Below are 13,109 nucleotides of genomic sequence, written 5' to 3'. Positions count from 1 at the left end.
CGAAGATATTGCTAGATGTCTCGAGAGGAGGAGGCTGGAAGGAAGGTGATACAGTCACTCGAGCAGAATGTTTGTTCACGGCGGTCATTGTCGAACATAACCTTGCCTTGTCTTCTTCTGATCACGCAAGACCGTTGTTCAGAAATATATTTCCAGATTCAATCACTGGCAGGTAAAGAAGACGAGGGCACAATTTCAATCATCTCTGAATGACGAAAATCTCAGTAAAATTCCTTTTCTTCTCCTTTTTATACCGGTTTTCCCACACCTGTGGGGTCGCGGGTATGAACTGTGTCGCTCATGTGGTTATACCCCTGTTTTACCGCCGGATGCCCTTCCTGACGCCAACCCTATATGGAGAGATGTAGTCACTATTGCGTATTTATTTAGTGGTTGGTAGTGTAGTTTTTTGTCTGAATATGAAGAGGAAAGTGTTGGGACAAACACAAACACGTCCCCGGGCAAGTAGAATTAATCAAAGGCGATTAAAATCCTCGACCCTGCCGGGAATCGAACCCAGGACCCTCTGAACCGAAGAATTATTAAAAAATCTTACTATTTTTGATTTCTAAAAGTTGGCAGGTATGGAATCCACTTCGTCCTGGATAGTTACCTGCGGCTTCGCTCTCGTGGATTTCCTAATTTGTTAAAAGTAATCGTTCCTCGGTACTGTACTAAGACATTATCGGAAAAGCGCTACAGGATAAACGCTCACCGAAAAATTGAGTTCATTTACCCCAGAAAATCTTTGTAAATCACGTATGTGATATTGCCTATTGGGGCTAACAAGACCATGCGACATAGAACTAAACATGTGAGAAACAGTCTTCTCTCAAATCGAAGCAAAAAAAGTTTCTTTATTTTTAAAAAAGATTCCAAATACCTATTTCCTTGTCTATAAAATCTTCAGTTTTGAGATTTAAGTATCCCTTTACCTGTCCTTCCCCCATCCTCACCCCACCTAAGTGGATTTCCGAAAACAAAACAAAAATAAATGTTCCTTTATTTTTAAAGAAGATCACAAATACCAATTTTCACGTATGTAGCATGTTACGTTTTTTACATACACTGTAGATACACCGGTCGTCATTTTAAAAATTTATCCGCTTTTTCAATTCTTTTCACCCCTTAAGTGTATGTTTCGAAAACAAAATGTACTTTTTTCTATATGTTTAAAGGAGATGCCAAAAGAAAACTGTTTTCACTTCTTCAACATCTTCAGTTTTATAAAAGGAGTTCGACTTCTTCTTCACTTCTTTCCACCCCTCTCCCCCTTAAGTGGACTTTCCGAAAACAATAAATACGCGTTTCTTTATTTTAAAGGAGATTCAAAATACCAACTTCCACGTCTGTAACATCTTCAGTTTCTGACATATATCCTCAAAAACAGAAATCAACTCCTTTACTTATGTTCACCGCCCCCCCCCCCACCTCATTAAGTCGATCCTCCGATTTTTAAAGGAGATTCGAAACACCAATTTTCACATCTGTAACATATTTAACTTTTTTTTTACTTATAAGTAAAAATAAATTACAAATAATTCAACTAATTTTTCAATTCTCTCACCTTCCCCTCCTTAAGTGTATTTTCCGAAAAAATCCTGTTTCTTTATTTTTCTTTATTTTTAAAGGAGATTCCAAACAACAATTTTCATGTTTGTAACATCTTCAGTTTTTGAGATATAAGTATCCTCATACAAAGAATTCAATTAATATTTCAATTCCTTCACCCCCGTTAAGTGGATTGTATGAAAACAAAGAAATGCGTGTGTCTTTATTTTTAAAGGAGACTCCGAATACCAATATTCACCTGTGTAACGTCTTCAATTTTTGAGATATCACTATCCTAATTAAAAATACTTCAATCCACTTTTCAGTCCTTCTTACCCCCCACCATAGTTTTTTTGAAAAAATACATGTTTCTTCATTTTTAAAAGAGCTTAAAAATACCTATTTCCACCTCTGTAACAATTTACGTTTCTGAGATAATTATACTGTAGATATAATCATTTTTAATTCACCCCCTTTGTCAATCCTGTTCACTCCGCATTAATTGAATTTTCCTCAGAACAAAAACATACGTATTTCTTTATTTTGAAAGGAGATTCCAATCACCAATTTTCATGTCTGTAACATCTACAGTTTTTTTTAGTTTTGGCTCGGTGATGATGAATGTCAGTCAGTCAATCATTCAGGACATGTTATTTTACATATATATATATGTGTCGATTATTATTACATCTCTCATTTTGTCACATTCCATCTCAGCGACCCAGAAAACTACGGATCGACTCTAACATTGGTCTTTTTCGATAATCTAGAATCCTTGATTTAATGTTGCCATGGTTACGGCGGGTCACTTCTTCAGCCGATTCCTAGAGCTGGGGTACTCAGGCGGCAATATCTCGAAAACGGTTGGTTTTAGGGCCTTAAAATGTGGTTTTCGGGTCCCATAGGGACATGCTGAGGCTAGTTCCTCGCATCGCGAGGCTTCAAATGAGCTCTGTCTCGTCTGTGTAGGACAGATTCGATATTTCGTCTGTATTAGACTATTGTGATGTGCCAAAGGGTATGGTGAGGACTTAACACGTCAAACCACTTCCATAACCCTCTCAGGAGCAACGAGAACAATGTATGAAATTTTCAGCGAAATCGGGGCAGTAGTTTCGGAGGCTATAGAATACGAACAAACAAACATTCATTTTTATATGCTGTATAAGACTAGCAAATGTACCCGTGCTTCGCTCTGGTATTCTACATTGTATACCGATATCGAAGTAAATTACTGTTCATGCAGTGAATAAGATTTTTTAAAATTGCATGTCTCTTAGCATTACCCGAGAAACTGAATGGGAATGTCCCCATACGTTGTTTCCAATGTAAAGTGTGAATTTCGGAGATGTGATGATAACGTCAGGCTCACTTGCCTACTGCCATTCACAATGGAGTTGAGAAGTTTGTATTATAGTGGCAGGCCCCATTGCCTAGTGCGCTGTCACAATCGATTTGGAAAGTCTTCGTTACAATCGCAGGCTCGCTTTCCTACTTCCAGACAGATTACAGTTGAGGATTTTTTATTATAATGGCGGGAAACTTCCCTACTGCCAGTCAAAATTGAGTTGTGCAGTTCTCATTATAATGACAGGCCCAATTTTCTAATGCCAGCCAGCTTACTGCCAGTCACACCGAGTTCGTGAGTTTCCATTAAAATAGCAGGCCACAATGCCGAATGCCAGTCACATTTTAGATGGGTACATTCGTTCATAATGGACAATCAGAGTCGGGTAGAGGAGTCCTGAACAAAATTGGACGGTGCCTTGTCTTCTGCAAGTGAAATCGAGAAGAGAATTATTCTTTACAATTGTGGGCCCTGCTTACTAATGCCACTTACACATGAGATGGAAAAGGAATCCATGCCTACTGCCAGTCAAAGTCGATGTGGGGAGTACTGATTACAATAGCAGACACACACTGTCTTGGTCAATGCAACTCGACATCACTATATATACATATCGACATACAAAAGTATATGCATGTTTAAAATATTGCAGACCATCATTTACAGATTAAGTGCTGCTAAACGGTACGCCATATCGACAAACGGATTGTACCATAAGACGCCGTATTCAGCGGTATAAATGGCTGGTCCTATAATATTTTCTCATACCTCATCTATTCGTGGGTCAGATTGAGTTAGAAACGGTGAATAGAGTGAAATTTCACAGTGCATTACTTTTCGGATAATTATATGAGAGCTACAGACATAGAATTTGACTCATATATGACTACTGTGTGGACCAATGCTTGTGTAGAATTTGATGATTCTATCTTTCCCATAGGTGATTCAAAGTAAGAATTATGCGTGTAAAAAGTGCAAAATTTACTTCCAAATGAGAAATAGAGACAAATCTAACATATAAGAGATAGAGAGACGACAAAAAAAAAAAATCATAGGACAAAGTTGTAGATACTCCAATTTGAAAGAAGATTGTGCCATCCGTTTTGTGATAGGACTAACCGTTTAGCCACGAAGTATCTCGAAACGAAGGTCTGCACCGTCATTAGAATTGCCTCGATATTTCGATATTATTCCAGGATAAAAAGCGAAAAATTTAAGGATCTTGGATGTTCTCCGTCAGTTACAGGACAAAACGTATCATTTTTGCCAAATTGCAATTTTCTAGCTCGCATGGCAGATTGTGCCGCAATCTTGATTTGGGGGGAACGGGGTAAAAATTAGGACTTTCAGGAAACTAAAGCTAAAAAATATGCAGATGGTCATTATTACACCCGAAACGTATAACTGTACGGAAATTTCCCCAAAATAGTCAATGTACAGACACACGGTCGTTACGATTTTATTTATATAGGTTAAATTCAGTGGAACCGCATTTTGAGAATTAGCTTAAAACCAAGTGACTAACTTGAAAATGCATTCTGGAAATCTTAGTTTAATTTGCTGGGAAAACTGGAAAATGCAATTTATGAACATAATTATTAAGGGGACATGTCTGATAGCAAGGGACTTCACTGCCACAAGTGTTGTGATCGTTTGTTGTTGTTGTTGTTGTTGTTGTTGTTGTTGTTTCTTAAATTTTTATTTGTTGTGCACCAGATGTGCTGGGGATTTACTGACGTGGAAACTTTGGTCATCAACTACCTTAAGTTAATTGTGTCCTGGATTCACCCTACAATTTGAATGGTCATGGGGTTATCAACCTCCGTGACTTAGCTTAGGACCATCTGCCATTATCGCATCATTCTTATTGCAGTCATCATCCACAATGAAGTTAACGTAAATCACAAAGTTAGATGTCGGTCCATGACATGGTCGCAGGTCACATCGATTCATTTCAGCGTCCATGCCGTAGAACCACTGTGTGGCACATACCGATTGGACAGCGTTTTTTAAACGGACAGGATTGAGTTCGTTGATTAGCTGTTGTGAAATTTCAGATTCTTAGATTCTTTTTGGTGTTGTTTCAAATGGTCAATAAACCGATACATGTAAATAGAATTCTCTCAATGTAGACATAAGTTTTAAATTACTGAAAACCGAGCTCGATAGCTGCAGTCGCTTAAGTGCGGCCAGTATCCAGTAATCGGGAGATAGTGGGTTCGAGCCCCACTGTCGGCAGCCCTGAAGATGGTTTTCCGTGGTTTTCCATTTTCACACCAGGCAAATGCCGGGGCTGTACCTTAATTAAGACCACGGCCGCTTCCTTCCAATTCCTAGGCCTTTCCTATCCCGTCATCGCCATAAGACATATCTGTGTCGGTGCGACGTAAAGCAAATAACAAAAAAATTACTGAAACCTGCCTCTTACCTAAACAAATGACGGAGAACCTACATACGACCCAAGAGAAATATCTCATGCCGACTGCTGATAGGTAAGGAAGGTAGGTATCCTTCGAAGGGCCTGGAAGTGTTCAGTAAAATGCCACAACAACGTGGGGCTTTAGTCACTCGACGAGAGTGACCTCGAGAGAAGTAGAATAAATACCCAACAAGTGAGGCTGGGAAGATACAACGACAATAGGAGTTTATTGACCAGATCAGTTATAAATTAAATTTTACGATAGGATAACCTTTCAAAATTGGAGACGCTGTTGAAGAAGTCATAACTGACGACTTTGATTAAGTGAACGTTGGTTGTGATAGTTAAGATGATGGCTTGTTGAATTTTATATTTTGCAAAGTAGGTGAGGATAATATTGTTTATTGCTCACAGTTGTGGAGTTCTTCGGTTGAAATCGCAGTTTCACCAGCAACCTTACACTTTTTATACTGGTTGAAATAATGCAGGATGAGGAAGGAGAAGGTACCCAGGGTCGGTTTCTCCAAATGTTAAAGGACATGAGTGATAGCATGAAGGCCATAGAGGCTGACAGACAGGACATGAGCGACAGTATGAAGGACATGGATGCTGACAGGAGGACATGATTGATAGCATAAAGGCCATGAGTAGTAAATTAGAAAATATGGACGTTAAATTAGATAGTGCGGATGTAGATTTGAAAGGCATGGTGCAGGATACTCAGGATAGTTGCAGGGAGGCAAGTGATGATATTAAGAAGTATATAGGTAGCCTGAATTTACAATTAGAATAGAACACTAAAGCTTAGGCTGACATTAAAATCGAGATCAACCACCAGTTTGCAGAAACTCGCGAATTACATCGTGTAAATTATGAAAATCAGGATGCAATTAAGGAGGAACTCGATAGGCACTTAACAGAAAGCAAAGAATTACATAAGCAATTGATGATAAATCAAACTGAACTCACGACAGATTTGAAAACAGAAGTAAAGAAAATTAACACTTCACACCAGGAGGAAAAAAAAACAAAATTTTCACTGTGATGCAAGAACAAAACGTGGCGTATAAAGCATACCAGATAGCTAAAGAGGTGAAAGCAACCGTAGAACAACACATCGAAGTTGTCGAAATGAAAATACTCCGAAGTACTAAGGAGGAGGCATTTAAGAATGTCAAGGATATCCAAGCAGGCGTAGAGGAAATAGGAAAATACTTAGGTGAGGCAAGGTTAGATTTATCTAAACAACTCAAGGATACCTAAGATAGAGTTATAGTTCTGAGTGACGAACAGCTGTTCATGAAGAGACAGACGAGCAATTAGATTCACTTAAGGGGAGGTCAGTGCTCAGAAACTGGAAGTGAGTGGTTCATTGAATAACAACGTGGAAGTCCAGGCTAAAACAGATGATGTGGTTTACAAGTCACATAGCACCCCTGACGTTTCCTTCAGTAATCCCAGTCATACCAGTAGCCCTATGCACCGTACGAGAAATTGAAGTTATGATCATTGTATTCACTCTCAGGGACAGCACATCATCAATGTAATCAACATGATTAGGCTCAAGGAAGATCAACCCAAGGAGTTCGACGGTCTTGGTTCCCAAACTCCAAAGGGATTTTTAAAAGAGTTGAGGAAATACACCAGGGATAACCGAATACCTGAGAACGGGCAACTGAGGATTATTGAGTGACATCTAGACGGAGTTGCGCTTTAGTTGTATAAAGGTTTCCGTTACAATTTTGATACGTTGATGAATTCCAGAGAGCTTTCTTAAATACATTTTGAATTCAGAACTACAGCAAAATTTGAGTTTAGAGTTGTACTCTCGAAGATATAACACTGCAGGTCCAACAAAATATTCTGAATGTTTCTTAGGGCAATTAGTCAAATTCCGTGAATTGGAATCGGCCCCAAGTCAACAGGAACTCTCTCAGGCGATACAAAAACAGTTTCCATCTGACGTTCAGAGGGAATTAATCGCTGCTAAAGCTGAAAAACCTATGCAGGCAGAGCTGATACATCATCAGTTAGATAATATTCACCATCATCAATCAGTACCACGGATAGCAAGGCAATCAGAACACCAAGTAAATGTGGTTGACCATAGCGAAGGTGATATGCAGGTTAGGGAGGTTTCCCAGACATCTAGATTTTCGAACAATGGGCGACGATTCGAAACAGAACAAAACCAAAGTAGAATGAATTGGGAACAGCCTAGGTATCACCATGAAGAGTGGGACAGACGTCGGGAGCAGTGGAGACGGAATCAGGGCCGGAACAAAAGGAACTCACATCGCAACCATAGATACCATCGCGGGAATGAACAGAATAGGAGATGCAATAGTTATGATAATTCCAGACGTAATGATCGTTGGCATGGATCTGAGGAGGGAAGAAGGGAAGGAGATCAGTACTTTAGAGAACTTAGGTCACATACGGAACGAGACAAACAAGTGGAAGGAGAGTATCCAGCAGAGAGAGACGTGAACACGGACTGTGTAAGAGCCCCAGATCTATCCAATACAGGAGCAATACGGAAGACGGAGGCCTACTATCAGGATAAAAATACCGTAATCCTAGCGTACAACATTTTGTTGGAAAGTTAAATTCGTCAAATGATAGAAATAAACCGCAGAATTTCCACTAGCAGTCCAGAGAGATTCACGGGAGATTCTTTAATTGATCGAGTATTTCATATTGCTTTTAATCGCGCCATTCCTACTGATGTCATTGTAATGTTCTATGCCCATTTCACTTGGGAAAACCACTAAGACATTCTTTCTGAGGATGTAAAAAAGCAGGTGGAGAGTGAGTGTCTGCCATTAAAATACAACTCTCCAATCTGATTGTGAGTGATGGTAGGCAAGTGGGTCTACCATTACAATGAAAATTCTCCAACCCAGTCTTCACATGAGAAAAGGAGGTTGAATTTTGAATTATTTAGTGAATTGTGGTGCTATAATTTGGAATAGGCTTAAATTGTAATTCTATACCAGGTCATACTACTATTGCTAAGTGAGCATCTGCCAAATGTGCACACTGCTCATTCTAAACAGCGCGTCAGAGTAGGGATCGAATAGCTGAAATACTATGATGAACCAGTGTGTTATGTACCAGCAGTATCACACAATGTACAGTATGAACCAGAGGAATGGCATGTTAAAGAAAAAAGTTTTCTAACTCCCCAGCTATTTCCCGCCAATATTCAGTCAGGCTGTTATACTCGGTACGCAACAGTAATCCCATCTATCGGAGTTGAGGGTACCGGAGGCAAAGAACATCACAACAAACAATGGTCAATGTAATGTCATTGTTGATCAATGTTATGCGCTTTCGATACTGTAGCTCTTTGCTGGCAAGATGTAGTGTTTACAGTGAACTATCTGGTATGGGCTAGAATAAAACTGTTACTTTCATTGACCTGCCTCAGTCTTATTCTTGGCATTGACAATATGAAAGTGGCTGAGTTATGAGTGACGCTAGTAATGCCATTCCTTATGCAGCCTGGCCCTGCTATGAATGGTGTGAAGATGTCGCTCATAGGGTCGGTTGGTGCACGCATTTCAGTAGGCTTGGCAGACTGATGTGCAATAGCAACTTCTGGCTCAGTGAGGAAAGCAACGGGAAACTACCTCACTCCTCATTTCCCTAGTACGCCTCTACAGTGACACCTAGGCCATCTATGGCAGCTAATGGTGAACCTGTTGAGGATCCAACCAGCCTTCGAGCTGAATACCCAACATACATACATACATACATACATACATACATTCGATATTGTAGGCCTTCACATTTAGTTTTCTTCCGACTCTGAAATACTATTCTTATCATAGTCGATACGGTAAAACTAAAACATACATGATGGGAAATTGTATTCTCTATAACTTCAAATTATGTAGTACTTTTCTATAGGACCAGTAATATAGGTATTTAAAAAATAAATTTTAGGCGCCTACCCCTAAACTACCATTCATCCACGGTCAGTAAAATTGTTTATAGCTTAGACTATAGTTTCTTCTTCCCCGACTCCGTATACCGATTTTCATTAAATTCTGATAACCCATTTTCTCGTAGCTCGGCGTTGATGTGGACTTAACAACAAAAATCGAAATTCATGAATATCTGTGTTATCATAGCCGGTACGGTAAAAATGTATAAGACATAAATAATCGGAAAATCAATTCTATGTAACTTTAGTTATGTAGTATTTATCGATAGGACCACTAATAATATAAATATTTGAGAATTGAATTTTAGGCCTTCTCCTAAAGTACCATTTCACGCAGCGTGAATAAAATGATTTATAGCCTAGATTGTAGTGGTTCATACCCAACTTTACCTGCCGATTTTCATGAAATTCTCTTCAGCCGTTTTCTCGTGATGCGTGTAAATACATACAGACAGGTAGATAGACAGACAGACAGACAGGAATTACGGAAAAGTAAAAAGTGCATTTCCTTGTTACTGTGGACATGACCGATAAAGAAATACCATTCATTTCAAGTTTGAGCAATGTACAGACAAAACTCTTATTTTATATATACATTTAAGATGCTGGTTTCTAGTAATGATGCCCCTCAAGCAATTGAGTTAATGTCTTCAAAGCCAGCGTCTCTCATCGTCGTTGTTATTATTCGTTTGTTTTTTTAAACGGACAGGAGTGAGTTCGTTGATCAGCTGTTGTGAAATATTACAAGATTTTTCTGATGCAGTTTCAAATGGTCAATAAACCGATACATGTAAATCGAGTTCTCTCATTGTAGACATTAGTTTGAAGTTACTGAAACCCGCCTCTTACCTAAGCAAGTGACGAAGAACCTATATACGACCCAAGAGAAAGATCTCATGCCGATTGCTAATAGGTAAGGAAGGTAGGTATCCTTCGAAGGGCCTGAAAGTGTTCAATATATACGGATATATTGTATATGTATGTGTGTGTGTGTGTGTGTGTGTGTGTGTGTGTGTGTGTGTGTGTGTACAGTAAATTTAGTACAGTAATGAAACTTGGCTCAGTGAAAAAAAAGGCTTTATAGCCTTTTTAGCTCCAAGTGAAGGAAGACATTGTAAATAATATTTTTTTGCTAGTTGCTTTACGTTGCACCGACACAGATAGGTCTTATGGCGACGGTGGGATAGGAAAGGCCTAGCAGTTGGAAGGAATCGGCCGTGGCCTTAGTTAAGGTACAGCCCCAGCATTTGCCTGGTGTAAAATGAGAAACCGCGGAAAACCATCTTCAGGGCTGCTGACAGTGGGATTCGAACCCACTATCTCCCGGATGAAAGTTCACAGCCGCACGCCCCTAACCGCACGGCCAACTCGCCTGGTAATAAATAAATAAATAAATAAATAAATAAATAAATAAATAAATAAATAAATAAATAAATAAATAAATAAATAAATAAATGTCGACCCACAGCACGGGTACGATCCTGAAAACCGGGTCGTAGGAGATGAGCGAGGAACCAGCTATACCATCCTTCTTCTCTGGTGAAGATTGAAATTCCACCTGCCTCATGGGATCAGTGGTAGTGTGTCCGACTCATGATCGCAAGACCGCGGGGTCAAACATGGTTGACGTCGATTTTCCAAAAAAATATGAACACTTTATATAATTGTTATCGACATCTCTGCTGGTGTTCTTCGTGTCACCAGACAAAATTAAATTAGCCCAGCTAGAGAAACCGTCCATTAGTATCCTGCTTTCTTTGATGAAAATAGCACAATCGGAATGTCTAAATTGGTAGGCAGGCTACCTAGATGGCGCCACTTCGTAAAGTATACAGTTCGGTAGCTGAGGCCGTGAGATTATTATTATTATTATTATTATTATTATTATTATTATTATTATTACTACTACCGAAAATTAACCAAGTGTTTGATGCCATCACATGGAATGATAATAATAATGTCCGACTCGTTGGCTGAAAGGTCAGCGTACTGGCCTTCGGTTCAGAGGGTCCCGGGTTCGATTCCCGACCGGGTCGGGGATTTTAACCTTAATTGGTTAATTCCAATGGCACGGGGGCTGGGTGTATGTGTTGTCTTCATCATAATTTCATCCACTTCACGACGCGCAGGTCGCCTACGGGTGTCAAATAGAAAGACCTGCATCTGGCGAGCCGAACCCGTCCTGGGATATCCCGGCACTAAAAGCCATACGACATTTCATTTCATAATAATAATAATAATGAGAGTTTGTAGTTTTAATTAACTTAACATCGTGACCATAGCACGGGATCTTCAGTTTACGTGAGTATTTCATTCCAAAAATCCGGGATTCGAACCGAGGCCACCTTGAAGAGAAGCCAGTAAGTTAGCCTCTCGGCTACTAGATCTCAGAAAAAGAAGTCCTAGAAGGAATACTGTAATATCAAGAAGAATATGTACTAACATCACGGAGCAAGCGGCTCCAATGTTTCATCAGATGATATGTTGATTAGTTTCGTGTTCGACAGATTCACAGTGTTGCCAACTTAGCTTTTCCCCCGCTAAATCTAGCTATTTTAATCCAACGTTTAGCGGCAAAAGAACAATATTCCCGCTGTAGCTTTTCCCCGCTAAATCTAGCTTATTTAATCCAACGTGCCTCATGTGATGTGGCGTTGTGGTTCCCCCAGTATGAACGAAGACTGACTCTATCTCTCTCTCTCTCTCTGTCTCACTATGTTTAGAGCCCTGCGCGGATATACAAAATAATTTCCGCACCCACATCCGCATCCGCGAATGGTTATCCGCAGATATTGTAAACTTTTAACTACAGTACATTACACCCAAGGTATTGAAACTGATAGCTTTGTTAACAGGCAATAGGCCTGACACCTGGCACCAGAACCCCTACGGTCATGGGTTTATGAGGTTTTACTCTTGCGACAACTACCGACGTATTGACCTTCCTTCCTTCCTTCCTTCCTTCCTTCCTTCCTTCCTTCCTTCCTTCCTTCCTTCCTTCCTTCGTTCCATTAATTCCGGGTATGAGCCAGGTAGGTTCAGGTCAGATTTACGGCTTTATGATCTCAAGGCCCTTTATACATCAACATTCTCCCATGCCACTGTCAAGGGTCACCCAATCACAATAAAAAATAAGAATATACCAGAGTGAAAATCAATTATCAGAAAAATTATCCGCGCTGCCATACAGTTTCTATCCGCCAAGACACTAACTTCGCGGAAATCCGCATCCGTGCATGGCTCTACCTATGTTCCCTTATTGTATGTTGTGGTAGCAACAGCGAAGTTAGCTATGATCACCTAGTCATGGTACTTGACTCACCACTGGTCTAGCGGGAACATGGAATGTGCCTATATGATGTAATATTATGACATCCCTTCTCGTCCTACTATTGCCCGATGACCTCATAAAATGTATTTACTTGTGCCAGGCTTCTAACTTTCATCTATCATATCCCACCTCCCTTGGTCAATTCTTCTTTTCCGACCCCACCGGTATTAGGTCACCAAACCTAGGGAGTCTTTCACTTTCGCACCCTTCGTGGCCCTTATCTTTCTTTCGTGATACCTTCATTTTTCGAAGTGTTACACCCCTTCCATTTTTCCCTCTGATTGCGAGTAGTGTTAATGGTTGTCCAGTTGTACTTCCTGTTAAGACAATAATCACCACGACCTCCACCTGTCAAGACTAGCTCATTGACCATAATTAAATGTACATGGTTTGCTTTTATATTACTTTGCTAATTTACGAGAACATAGACTAATTTCATTCCCTACCCGGTGGGCAGTGTTATAAATATTTGACTTTTCTAAAACTTTGTCTAGTTCTCATTTAGTGT

This window comes from Anabrus simplex, chromosome 1, assembly GCF_040414725.1.
Source record: "Anabrus simplex isolate iqAnaSimp1 chromosome 1, ASM4041472v1, whole genome shotgun sequence".
NCBI classification, from domain to species: Eukaryota; Metazoa; Arthropoda; class Insecta; order Orthoptera; family Tettigoniidae; genus Anabrus; species Anabrus simplex.
Note: the sequence above shows the minus strand (reverse complement) of the source record.